The sequence below is a fragment of the Cebus imitator genome, unplaced genomic scaffold (genome assembly GCF_001604975.1).
Source record: "Cebus imitator isolate Cc_AM_T3 unplaced genomic scaffold, Cebus_imitator-1.0 Scaffold440, whole genome shotgun sequence".
In the NCBI taxonomy this organism is placed as follows: domain Eukaryota; kingdom Metazoa; phylum Chordata; class Mammalia; order Primates; family Cebidae; genus Cebus; species Cebus imitator.
Window position 1 is genome coordinate 436,989 of NW_016107755.1, and position 10,642 is coordinate 447,630.

Genomic DNA, 10,642 nt, shown 5'->3' on the forward strand with positions numbered 1-10,642 from the left:
GCCCCTTCCCCAGATGAACTGAGGTGAGAGCGCTGTTCCAGGCTAACAGCTGTGGGAGGCTTCTCTCCTCTTCTCCCTTCTTTTTTCATGCATTCTCTTTACAAGGGAAAGTTCTCTTAGGAGTTTATTTACTAGGTTCTCAGTCTCTGAAACCTGCTTCCTCTACCCACTCTCCCACTCTGCACCTTAGGAATCCCATTATCTACATGGGGAGGGGAGATCTAACTCCAGTTCTCTTTTGGAGTTTGTTCCATTCTCTGATTTGAGCAGCAGCCCCGTGTGCCCCCTGCTGCCAGACCTGGTCATTCCAGGAGCTTCTGTGAGAAGGAACATTAAGAGAGGAGGTGTCCCAAGCTGATGTCTCTAAGTGAGATTTTTACAGGAATTGTTCAAATTCAGCAAATATTTATTGAGGGTCTATTGTGTGTATTGACCTGTGCAAAACATCAAGCATATAAGGATGTACCACCAGAGCCTGACCTAAATTTGCAGCCTGGCCATGATCAAAACCCCATCTTCAGGCACCCAAGGTTTTTGATTAAGAAGGGTGAATGATGTTCTCCAAATCCTGGGGGTTTATGCAGTAGAATTCTAGGACTTTGTGTTAATATAAATTTTTAGTCAGGGCAAAACACTTGTGAATATGTTGATTAAATGTGTACGAGTAGAGTTTTAATTACTGGAGAACACTAGCGTGCACATTTATGATTTGATCAGAACAGACCTTTACGTACAGTGTTAAGTTTCATTATTTAAGAGCCTGGCAACTATGAGTATGTGAGGTACATAGAGGTGGGCACAGAACCAGCCTTCTGAATTCCATTTTCTCTGATTTGGGGGTGGAACAAAGATGACCCAGTGCAGGGTTTGAGCTAGAAGCTAGCTCAATGGCCAGAATCATTTTAGAATTTCATCTCAGCATTGTAGCAGAGATCAGTTCTCTCATGAATTGGGGCACCTTAGGCCTTGCTGTACATTCCTTTGTTAAGCCAGCAGCTTGACTCCTAGATTTAATTCTTTGAGAGATGGGAGAATGAGCTAGCTTTGTTTTACTGACTGCCAGTGTTGTCTGGGTTGGATGATAGCAAAAAGCGTAGTTTGATAGCTTGACCACTAGATGGAGGAGTGAGAAGTATCAGACTCCTCTTTGCTCTAAAGCATCCCTTTCAGGATCGGAGTCACTGGGCAGTTCTCTAACGCGGGCAGAGAGGTCCTGTTAACCAAGGAGCAAAGGAAAGTGTGTTTAAAGAAGCTTCGAAAAAAAAAAAAAAAAAAAAAAAAAAAAAGAGGCTGAGGTGTTTGCCCATATATTCCTTTAGGCTTATCTCCTTTGGTTCTGGTGAGGACATAAGCCCTGGAATTCACTCCAGTGCAAAGTTTAAATACTAGCAGCATGTGAATGTTTGAAGGTTTCCCAAAATGTGCTAGAAGAGAGAAGAGGTCCCAGCTGAGAGGAAAATCCACCTGTCTTCCTTCTGGGGCTCTTTAGCCTCACTGATAGAAAAGGAAAAGGGGCCCAAGCTAAGCTTACTTTGAGGGCTCATGATGTTCACAGATGCTCAGGGGACTTCTCTTCTGCAGGAGGTGGGGGGAGAACATTGGATTCATTTCCTTAAAATGTGGAGAGAAAGGAGAAAAGTCAGAATTCTGTTTGTACCTCTGTTTCTTGCACTGCTTCTCTTCGCTTGTTTTTATCTTTTTCCACCTGAAGAGTTTCATCGGGCATTTGGGAGAGTCTAGGGGTGGGGATGAAGAGTTAACTGGGAGCTGAGCTAGACAGGCAGCTGAGTAGGGGGGATTTTTATGCTGAAGACTTGGCAGGAGGCAACTCTGACATCCCCACTGGACTAGACTATAAAACCTCTTCCCAGGCCTCTTATCAGTCACTTGCTGACTCTATAGGGTAATAGCAACAGGAAAATAACTGAGGGGCCTGCAGATCAGGATGAATAGGGCCCCAACACCAGTGCCTGAGGCTGAGGTTAGAACTGACTGCAAAGACACAGGAAACCAAGGGCCCAGTCTCCCTTCCACGCTGAAATACCCCTCACACCCTCTTGTCTGGGTCACGTCTCTATTATGTGAACACTTGATCTTGGAGGTCTGGGGCTCTGGCACCTTCCATAGCTGATTAGTTTCTTGATGGAGAAAAACCAGAGATGCTCTCATCCGTGCTGGAATTTAATTTAGAAGTCAACTTCCAAGCTTCCCTTTTTCCAGACAGGATTCTTCTAGTCCTGGTTCTGGAACAAGGTAACTGTGTGGTCCAGGCTGGTTCAATTATCTGGGTCTTTGTTCATTTCTTATAATCATTGATGCAGTCAACAAAAATTGGTTGAAAACAGTATATACCATGGCCGGGCAGGTTGGCTTACGCCTGTAATCCCAGCACTTTGGGAGGCCCAGGTGGGCTGATCGCCTGAGGTCGGGAGTTCGAGACCAGCCTGGCCAGCATGGTGAAACCCCGTTTTTACTTAAAAAATTACAAATATTAACCGGGTTTGTTGGCACATTCCTGTAATCCCAGTTACTTGGGAAGCTGAGGCAGGAGAATTGCTTGAACCCGGGAGGCAGAGGCTGCAGTGAGCAGAGATTGTGCCATTGCACTCCAGCCTGGGCGCAACGGAGCAGGACTCCCTCTCAAACAAACAAACAATACATGCCAGACATATCTCCCTGAGTTCTGAGACAATAACCAAAATTTAATAAGGCAAGATCTTACCCTCAAGGAATAGAGGGTAGGAATAGAATAATATAATAGTTCTATAGCAGTGTGTAAGCTATAAAAGCATTTTATGTATATCTATTCAACTGTCAAAACTAAATAAGGTGGTTAGTAGGATAATTATCCCAACGATTCATTCACTCATAGAACATTTGTTGAGCTATTACTATCTGCCATTACTTCCAAGTGGTAAGTGAGATAGAAATGGTTCTTTATGGAGCTCACAGTTTATTGGAGAATAGAAACAATTATAAAAATAAGTGTGATAAGTTCTGGGAGAAGGTTGGTACAGGATCCTGTGGGGTAGTGGTGGCTCCATATAGGAGGGATCTTGGGATATTGATCAGAGAGAAGTGGGGAACAGGGTTAGAAGCTGCATTAGTAAATTAAGTTATGTCAGACTGCCAAAAAAAAAAAATAGTAATAATAAGCAGTAGTCTATGGTAAAGAATTGCTACAGGAACAGCTAGTAGGTGCAGTTAAGCTGGTCTTGGTGAATCAGGGGAATCCTCCTAGAGGAACAGATGTCCATGCTGAGGCCTAAAGACTGGGCAGGAGGCCGGGCGCGGTGGCTCACGCCTGTAATCCGAGCACTTTGGGAGGCGGAGGTGGGTGGATCACCTGAGGTCGGGAGTTTGAGACCAGCCTGACCAACATGGAGAAACTCCATTTAAAAAAAAAAAAAAAAAAAAAAGACTGGGCAGGAGTTAGTCAGACAGAAAGGGGAATAGCATTCCAGGCAGAGGAGACAGCAGATGTCAAGGAACATGACAACTTTGGAAGATTGTAACTTGTTCAGGGGCAGAGGGTGCAAAGGAAAAATGAGGAAAAGTGAAGCTGGAGAGGTGGGCTTGGTCCAGCTCTTGCTGGGCTTTGTCAGCTGTGTTAAAGATTAGACTTTATCCAGAGGGACATTGAAGTTTAAGCCTAAGACTGAAAAGGTGAGAATTGTGCCTTAGAAAGATCACTATAGTTGCAGTGTGGAGACTGGTTTGGAAAGGGGAGAAATCAGAGGCTTTTGCAGCCATCGCAGGGAGAGAGAATGGACACCAGAATTAGAGTAATGGAAGATGGAAAGAAGAGAAATCGTTTTATGGGTTGCTTAGGAGTTAGAATTGGCATTCTATCTTGGGATTGTTTCGCTGTGTAGGGGAGAGGGATAAGTCAAGAGTATACATCCTGTTTCTCACTTGGCAACTGAGTGGGTCATGGGTCTGTTTCCTGAGACAGTTGTCTACAGCCATACCACCGTGAGCACCCTGGATCTCATCTGAGACAGTTTATGCAAATGGAGCTTGGGGAAAGAGAGGTCGTGGCTGGAGACAGAGATTTAGGCATCATCAACTTATAGGTGTGGGGAGCAGAGAAGGCTGAGGAAGAAAGCAGGAAACATAAAAAGGAGAGAAGGGAAAGGGGCCAGTGAGACAGGAAAAACCTAGTAACATGGTGTGATGAAGCTAGGGGAGGAAGGAAGGAAGGGCGGTGCGGCATGCTGCTGATGTAAGGTGGTGGCGTCGAGAATGAAGGCTATCCACCAGCAACGAGAGGGGCCTCCATGGTGTTGGTGGGAGCAGTTTCTTTGGAGAGGTAGAATCAGAGGCCCCAGCTGTCAGAGGGCTAAGGCATAATTTGGAGGAAAAGAGTAAAGGCAGTGGAGTCGAGGAGGGAATTTTCAAGTTGTTTGGCAGTGACTGCAATGAAAGAAAAAATGGAAGGAGTAGACTGTAGGCAATTGAGAAACTTTTTGAGTTTGGAGCCTGTTAACATGATGTTAGGAAGAAAGATCAAGTGGAGGGGAAGGGTGAGAATGCAGGAAGGTGGGGCTTAGCGACGGAACAAGCCTTGGGGACATGTAATGTAGTACTGAGAATCCCGGTGAGGGGAGTGCCCTCAGGCAGGCGCCAGTGGCGTCTGTCATTATAGGAGGGAACAGCGCTGACATTCAGCTGGCTCGCACTGGTACGGCTCAACCAGTTGTTAAAACACGTCTGTTCCAGTGTCAGTAGTATACGAGTAACTGCAAAAAGCAGTAAAAATTATGAATTCTAATACAAACTCAGTTCAAGCTAATTAAGAGATCGCAACAGCCATTGGTAAATGGACTTCTCGCGGCATTTGAGAAACTTTGCAACGCCATCTGCCGGTGCCGTCGCATCACTGCAGGCTGAGAGGCTGCTTTGCACCTTCATCATGAAGCACTCTTTGAAATTGCCTGTTTAAATTACCTTGGAATCATGGAGTTGCTACTGCTTCTGAATAGTTTAGCTTCTACTTTGATTTTATTGTTAGTGCATTGTCGTTCTTGTAGCAAGTTTCAGTGTTTTAATATTTACAAATTCTATAATTTTTAATATTAAAGCCAAACTTGAATGAAGAGTCAACAGTTTGGATATGTTTCTTTACGTGCCTTTGAAATACCACAAATGAGAATCTTTCCATTCCTCAGGAGAACGAAGAAGAAATATTGGCTGGGCCTGGTGGCTCATGCCTGTAATCCCAGCACTTTGGGAGGCCGAGGTGGGTGGATCACGAGATCAAGAGATGGAGACCATCCTGGCTAACACGGTGAAACCCCATCTCTACTAAAAATTCAAAAAATTAGCCGGGCATGGTAGCACGTGCCTGTTGTCCCAGCTACTTGGGAGGCTGAGGCAGGAGAATCCCTTGAACCCAGGAGTTGAAGGTTGCAGTGAGCTGAGATCACGCCACTGCACTCCAGCCTGGAGGACAGAGTGAGACTCTGTCTCAAAAAGAGAAGAAGAAGAAGAAATATTAATGAGCTGCAGTGCAGCCTGGAATGTTAGATTTTGTTACTGTGTAAAAATCAGAATAATATGGAAATTGTTTCCAACTTTTTGTTTTGAAAAATTTCTAACATAGAAAAAAATAAACACCCAAATACTCAAAGATTCAACAAATTCTACATTTTGCCATATTTGCTCTACTAGTTTTCACCAGCTTCTGTATTCATCGATTTTTCTATCTACTTATCCATTTTTTTGTTGTTACCCTTTATTATTATTATTATTATTATTTTTTTTGAGTCAGAGTTTCGCTCTTGTTACCCAGGCTGGAGTGCAATGGCGCTATCTTGGCTCACTGCAACCTCCGCCTCCTGGGTTCAGGCAATTCTCCTGCCTCAGCCTCCTGAGTAGCTGGGATTACAGGCATGCACCACCATGCCCAGCTAATGTTTTGTATTTTTAGTAGAGACGGGGTTTCACCATGTTGACCAGGATGGTCTCGATCTCTTGACCTCGTGATCCACCCGCCTCGGCCTCCCAAAGTGCTGGGATTACAGGCGTGAGCCACCGCGCCCGGCCTACCCTTTATTTTTTAAAATTTTAATCTTTAATTGTAAATTGGCAGATTATAGTTGTATATATTTATGGGGTACAAAGTAATGTTATGATTCATGAATACACCACAGGATGATTACATCAAGCTAATTAACATCATTTTTAAATACTTTTTTTTGTGGTGAGAATGTTTGAAATTTACTCTCTACATTCAGATAGTGGAGGGAAAACATTTAAAAGTGTAAAAAAGAAAATTACTCTCAACACTTTTGAAATGTACAGGGTTTACTATATTCACTTTGCTGTGCAATATATCTCAAAGAAAAGCTTATTGTTCAAGTCTAATGAAGCTTTGTACCCTTGACCATCATATCTCCATTTCCTCCAAGCCAGTCCCTGGTAACCACTATTCTACTCTCTCCTTTGAGTTTTGCGATAACACACAGTATTTGTCTTTCCATGCTTGGCTTATTTCACTTAGTGTAATGTTCTCCAATTCCATTAATGCTGTCTCAAGTGACAAAACTTTTTTTAAAGGCTGAACAGCATCCCACAGTATATATACACCATATTTTCTTTATCCATTCACCTGCTGATGAACACTTGGTTTGACTATATAACTTGACTGCTGTTAATAGTGCTGCAGTGAACATGGGAGTGCAGGTATCTCTCCAACATACTGATTTCAAATCTCTTTAGTAGATACCCAGAAGTCAGATTGCTGGATCATATGGTAATTCTTTTTTTAGTTTTTTGAGAAACCTCCATACAGTTTCCCATAATAGCTGTACTAATTTACATTTCTACAAACAGTATACAAGGGTTCTCTTTTCTCAACCATTTAAACTTTTTTTTTTTCTTTTTTTTTTTTTTAAGATGGAGTCTTGCTCTGTCACCCAGACTGGAGTGCAGTGGTGCAATCTCCACCTCCGCCTCCTGGGTTCGAGTGATTCTCCCGCCTCAGCCTTCTGAGTAGCGGGGACTACAGGTGTGTGCCACCATGCCTGGCTAATTTTTGTATTTTTAGTAGAGATGGGGTCTCACCATGTTGGCCAGGCTGGTCTCAAACCCCTGACCTCAGGTGATCTGCCTGCCTTGGCCTCCCAAAGTGCTGGGATTACAGACATGAGCCACTGCACCCGGCCCTGAACTATTTGAAAGTTACAGACATCAGCCAGACACGGTGGCTCACGTCTGTAATTCCAGTACTTTGGGAGGCCAAGGTAGGCGTATCACTTGAGGCCAGGAGTTTGAGACCATTCTGGCTAACGTGGCGAAACCCCGTCTCTACTAAAAGCACAAAAATTAGCCAGGCATGGTGGTACATGCCTGTGATCCCAGTTACTCAGGAGACTGAGGTGGAAGAATTGCTTGAGCCTGGAAGGCAGAGGTTGCAGTGAGCTGTGATTGTGCCATTGCACTCTAGCCTGGGCAACAAAGTGAGACTCCATCTAAAAAAAAAACACACAAAAAACAAAAGAAAGTTGCAAACATCATGTCCATTCACCCCTAAATACTTCATATACATCTTTTACACAATCACAATAGAATTATCATGTTTAATGAGTTAATAATTTTGAATATCATCTAGCATTAAACTCCTCCAATTTGAATGCCTTTTATAGCATTTAATTTTTCCTAGCTTTATTTAAGTATAATTACCAAATAAAAGTTGTATATATTTATGGTGTATAGCATGTTTTACTATATAGCTTTTAAAAAACTCCCAAAACAGGAACGAATCAAGTTTCAACATTGCATTTGTTGTGTCCTTTCTCGCCTCTTTCTTTTTAATCTACAATCATCCAGTTTCTTTCTTCTTGGCATTGGATTGTTAAGGAGACTAGGGCAGTTGTCTTTTAGACTGTTCAATTCTAGATTTGTCTTACTGTTTCTTTGATGTCACTTAATGTGTTCATCTATCTCCCTGTATCTTGTGGGTTGTTTTTCCCCCCAACTTCTTGGTTAGATTTCAGGTTACCCAATCTTGGGACTAATTCTTCAAACATGCTATATATGTCACATTGCCTCACATCAGAAGGCATATACTATGAAGTCATCACACAAGCAGTGATGCTAAGTATGATTGCTTGGCTAAGGTGAACACTGTCAGATCTTTTTTATAAAGGTTATGTTTTCCTCTTTGCAATTAGCAAGTCATCTGCATGGTTCTTTGACACCGTATGTATATGCTAAAATAATTTCTCTTCATTATCACCATCTATAGTGATTTTTGCTTACATTGGTTATTTCATCAGAAGTTACAAAGGGTGCTTTTCTAATTCTCCCACTTCTACATTTATAAGGGCATAATTACCTAAGAAGGAGTTTTCCCTCACCAACTTGGAAAAGTAGGGCCCTTCTTGAACTCCTGACCTCAGGTGATCCGCCTGCCTCGGCCTCCCAAAGTGCTGGGATTATTACAGGTGTGAGCCACAGTGCCCAGCCAAAGTAAGGTCCTTCTAAAAGGCAAGGCAAATGCTTAATTATTTCCCTTTACCAATTTTCAGAATAAGGTGTTGGTATGATATTAATCTACAAAAGTGGGAAATTTATTTTTTTCTTTTTTTAAACTATAGATTCAGGGTTTTTATCCATTCAACATTTCTTTTATTTTTTGAGACAGGATCACATTCTGTTGCCCAGGCTGGAGTGCAGTGGCACAATTACCACTCACTGTAGCCACAACCTGCTGGGCCAAGTGATCCACCTCAGTCTCCTGAGTAGCTGGGAACACAGGTGCATGCCACCACACCCAGATAATTATTTTTTTTGAGACGGAGTCTCGCCCTGTCACCCAGGCTGGAGTGAAACAGTGCAATCTTGGCTCACTGCGAACTCCGCATCCCAGGTTCAAGCAATTTTCCTGCCTCAGCCTCCCAAGTAGCTTCGATTATAGGCACCTGCCCCCACACCTGGCTAATTTTTTGTATCTTTAGTAGAGATGGAGTTTCACCATGTTGGCAAGGCTAGTCTTGAACTCCTGACCTCAGGTGATCCACCCACCTCGGTCTCCCAAATTGCTGGGATTACAGGTGTGAGCCACCGTGCCTAGCCAGGTAAGTTTTGTGTTTTATGTAGAGATGGAGTTTTTCCAAGTTGCCTGGGCTCAAGCGATCCGCCTGCCTTGGCCTCCCAAAGTGCTAGGACTAGAGGTATGAGCCACTATGCCTGGCCTCCGTGTAATATTTCACAATTGATTGTAGTTATTATTCTTTTTGTGCTCAAACTGGACCTTATGTGTTCAGTGGGAGCCCTGGTAAGCTAACGCCTACATCCTTTCTGACATGCCCCAAAAGTTCTGTGAGCACTTGCTTGCTTTTGACACAAGTTGCCCCAGGCTCAATTTTTACTTTGCCGGCTCCAGATGTGGACTCAGCCATTTTTCTTTTCTTTTCTTTTCTTTTTTTTTTTTAAGACGGAGTCTTGCTCTCTCACCCAGGTTGAAGTGCAGTGGTGTCATCTCAGCTCACTGCAACCTCTGCTTCTGGGGTTCAAGCCATCAGGCCCACCTCAGCCTCCTGAGTAACTGGGACTACAGGCATTGCCACTATGCCTGGCTAATTTTTGTATTTTTAGTAGTGATGGGGTTTCACTATGTCGGCCAGGCTGGTTTTGAACTCTTGGCCTCAAGTGATCTGCCCGCCTTGGCCTCCCAAATTGCTGGGATTACAGGCATGAACCACTACACTTGGCCAAGATCAGCCATCTTTCTAAGGAACATTGATTTGTTTTAGTAAAGAATGATCTTTAGTAACTACTTTTGGGCTGAAGCAGTCCTCCCACCTCAGCCTTCTAGAGTGCGGGGATTACAGACGTGAGCCACCGCACCCGGCCTGTCCTACCGGGCCCAGCCAGACCCATTCTCTTGTTGGGCTTATGACTTTAGTGCTGGGACAGCTCATTGTTACAGAGGTATCATTGCTTTAAGTCACATTTAGGGTTTAAAAATATCATGGCTCTTTTCCTGCTGCCGACGGGTCGTGCGAAGGCCGAGGCTTGGGTACGTTCAAGATTCGGCTTCACCTGTAACCCACCGCCATGGTCAAGGAAGGTACTGCTGCTGGAGATGTCATGGATGTTAATACTGCTTTACAAGAGGTGCTAAAGACGGCCCTCATCCACGATGGCCTAGCACGTGGAATTCGCGAAGCTGCCAAAGCCTTAGAAAAGCGCCAAGCCCATCTTTGTGTGCCTGCATCCAACTGTGACGAGCCTATGAATGTCAAGTTGGTGGAGGCCTTTTGTGCTGAACACCAAATTAACCTAATTAAGGGTGATGACAACAAGAAACTCGGGGAGTGGGACGGCCTCTGTAAAACTGACAGAGCAGGAAACCCATAAAGTGGTTGGTTGCAGGTGCGTAGCAGTTAAGGACTACAGCAAGGAGTCTCAGGCCAAGGACGTCATTGAAGAGTCCTTCAAACGCAAGAAATGAAGAGATCAATCTTTGGCTCACAAAAAAAAATATATGAATACCAATTCATATTGGTACTTTCAATTTAAATTGTACATTATAGGTTTTTTTCCTCTTCTTTGATTTTGTATTTGTATATATTTTATCAGGGCAACTGAAAGTCTTGGTTCTTTTTTTTTTTTTTTTTTAAGACAGGGTTTC

The 10,642-nt window shown here is 43.5% G+C and overlaps 1 pseudogene; it reads left to right on the forward strand.

The window, feature by feature from the left end:
- The first annotated feature begins 10,065 nt into the window (after positions 1–10,065).
- Positions 10,066–10,462, forward strand: LOC108290616 (annotated as a pseudogene).
- The last annotated feature ends 180 nt before the right edge of the window (positions 10,463–10,642 follow it).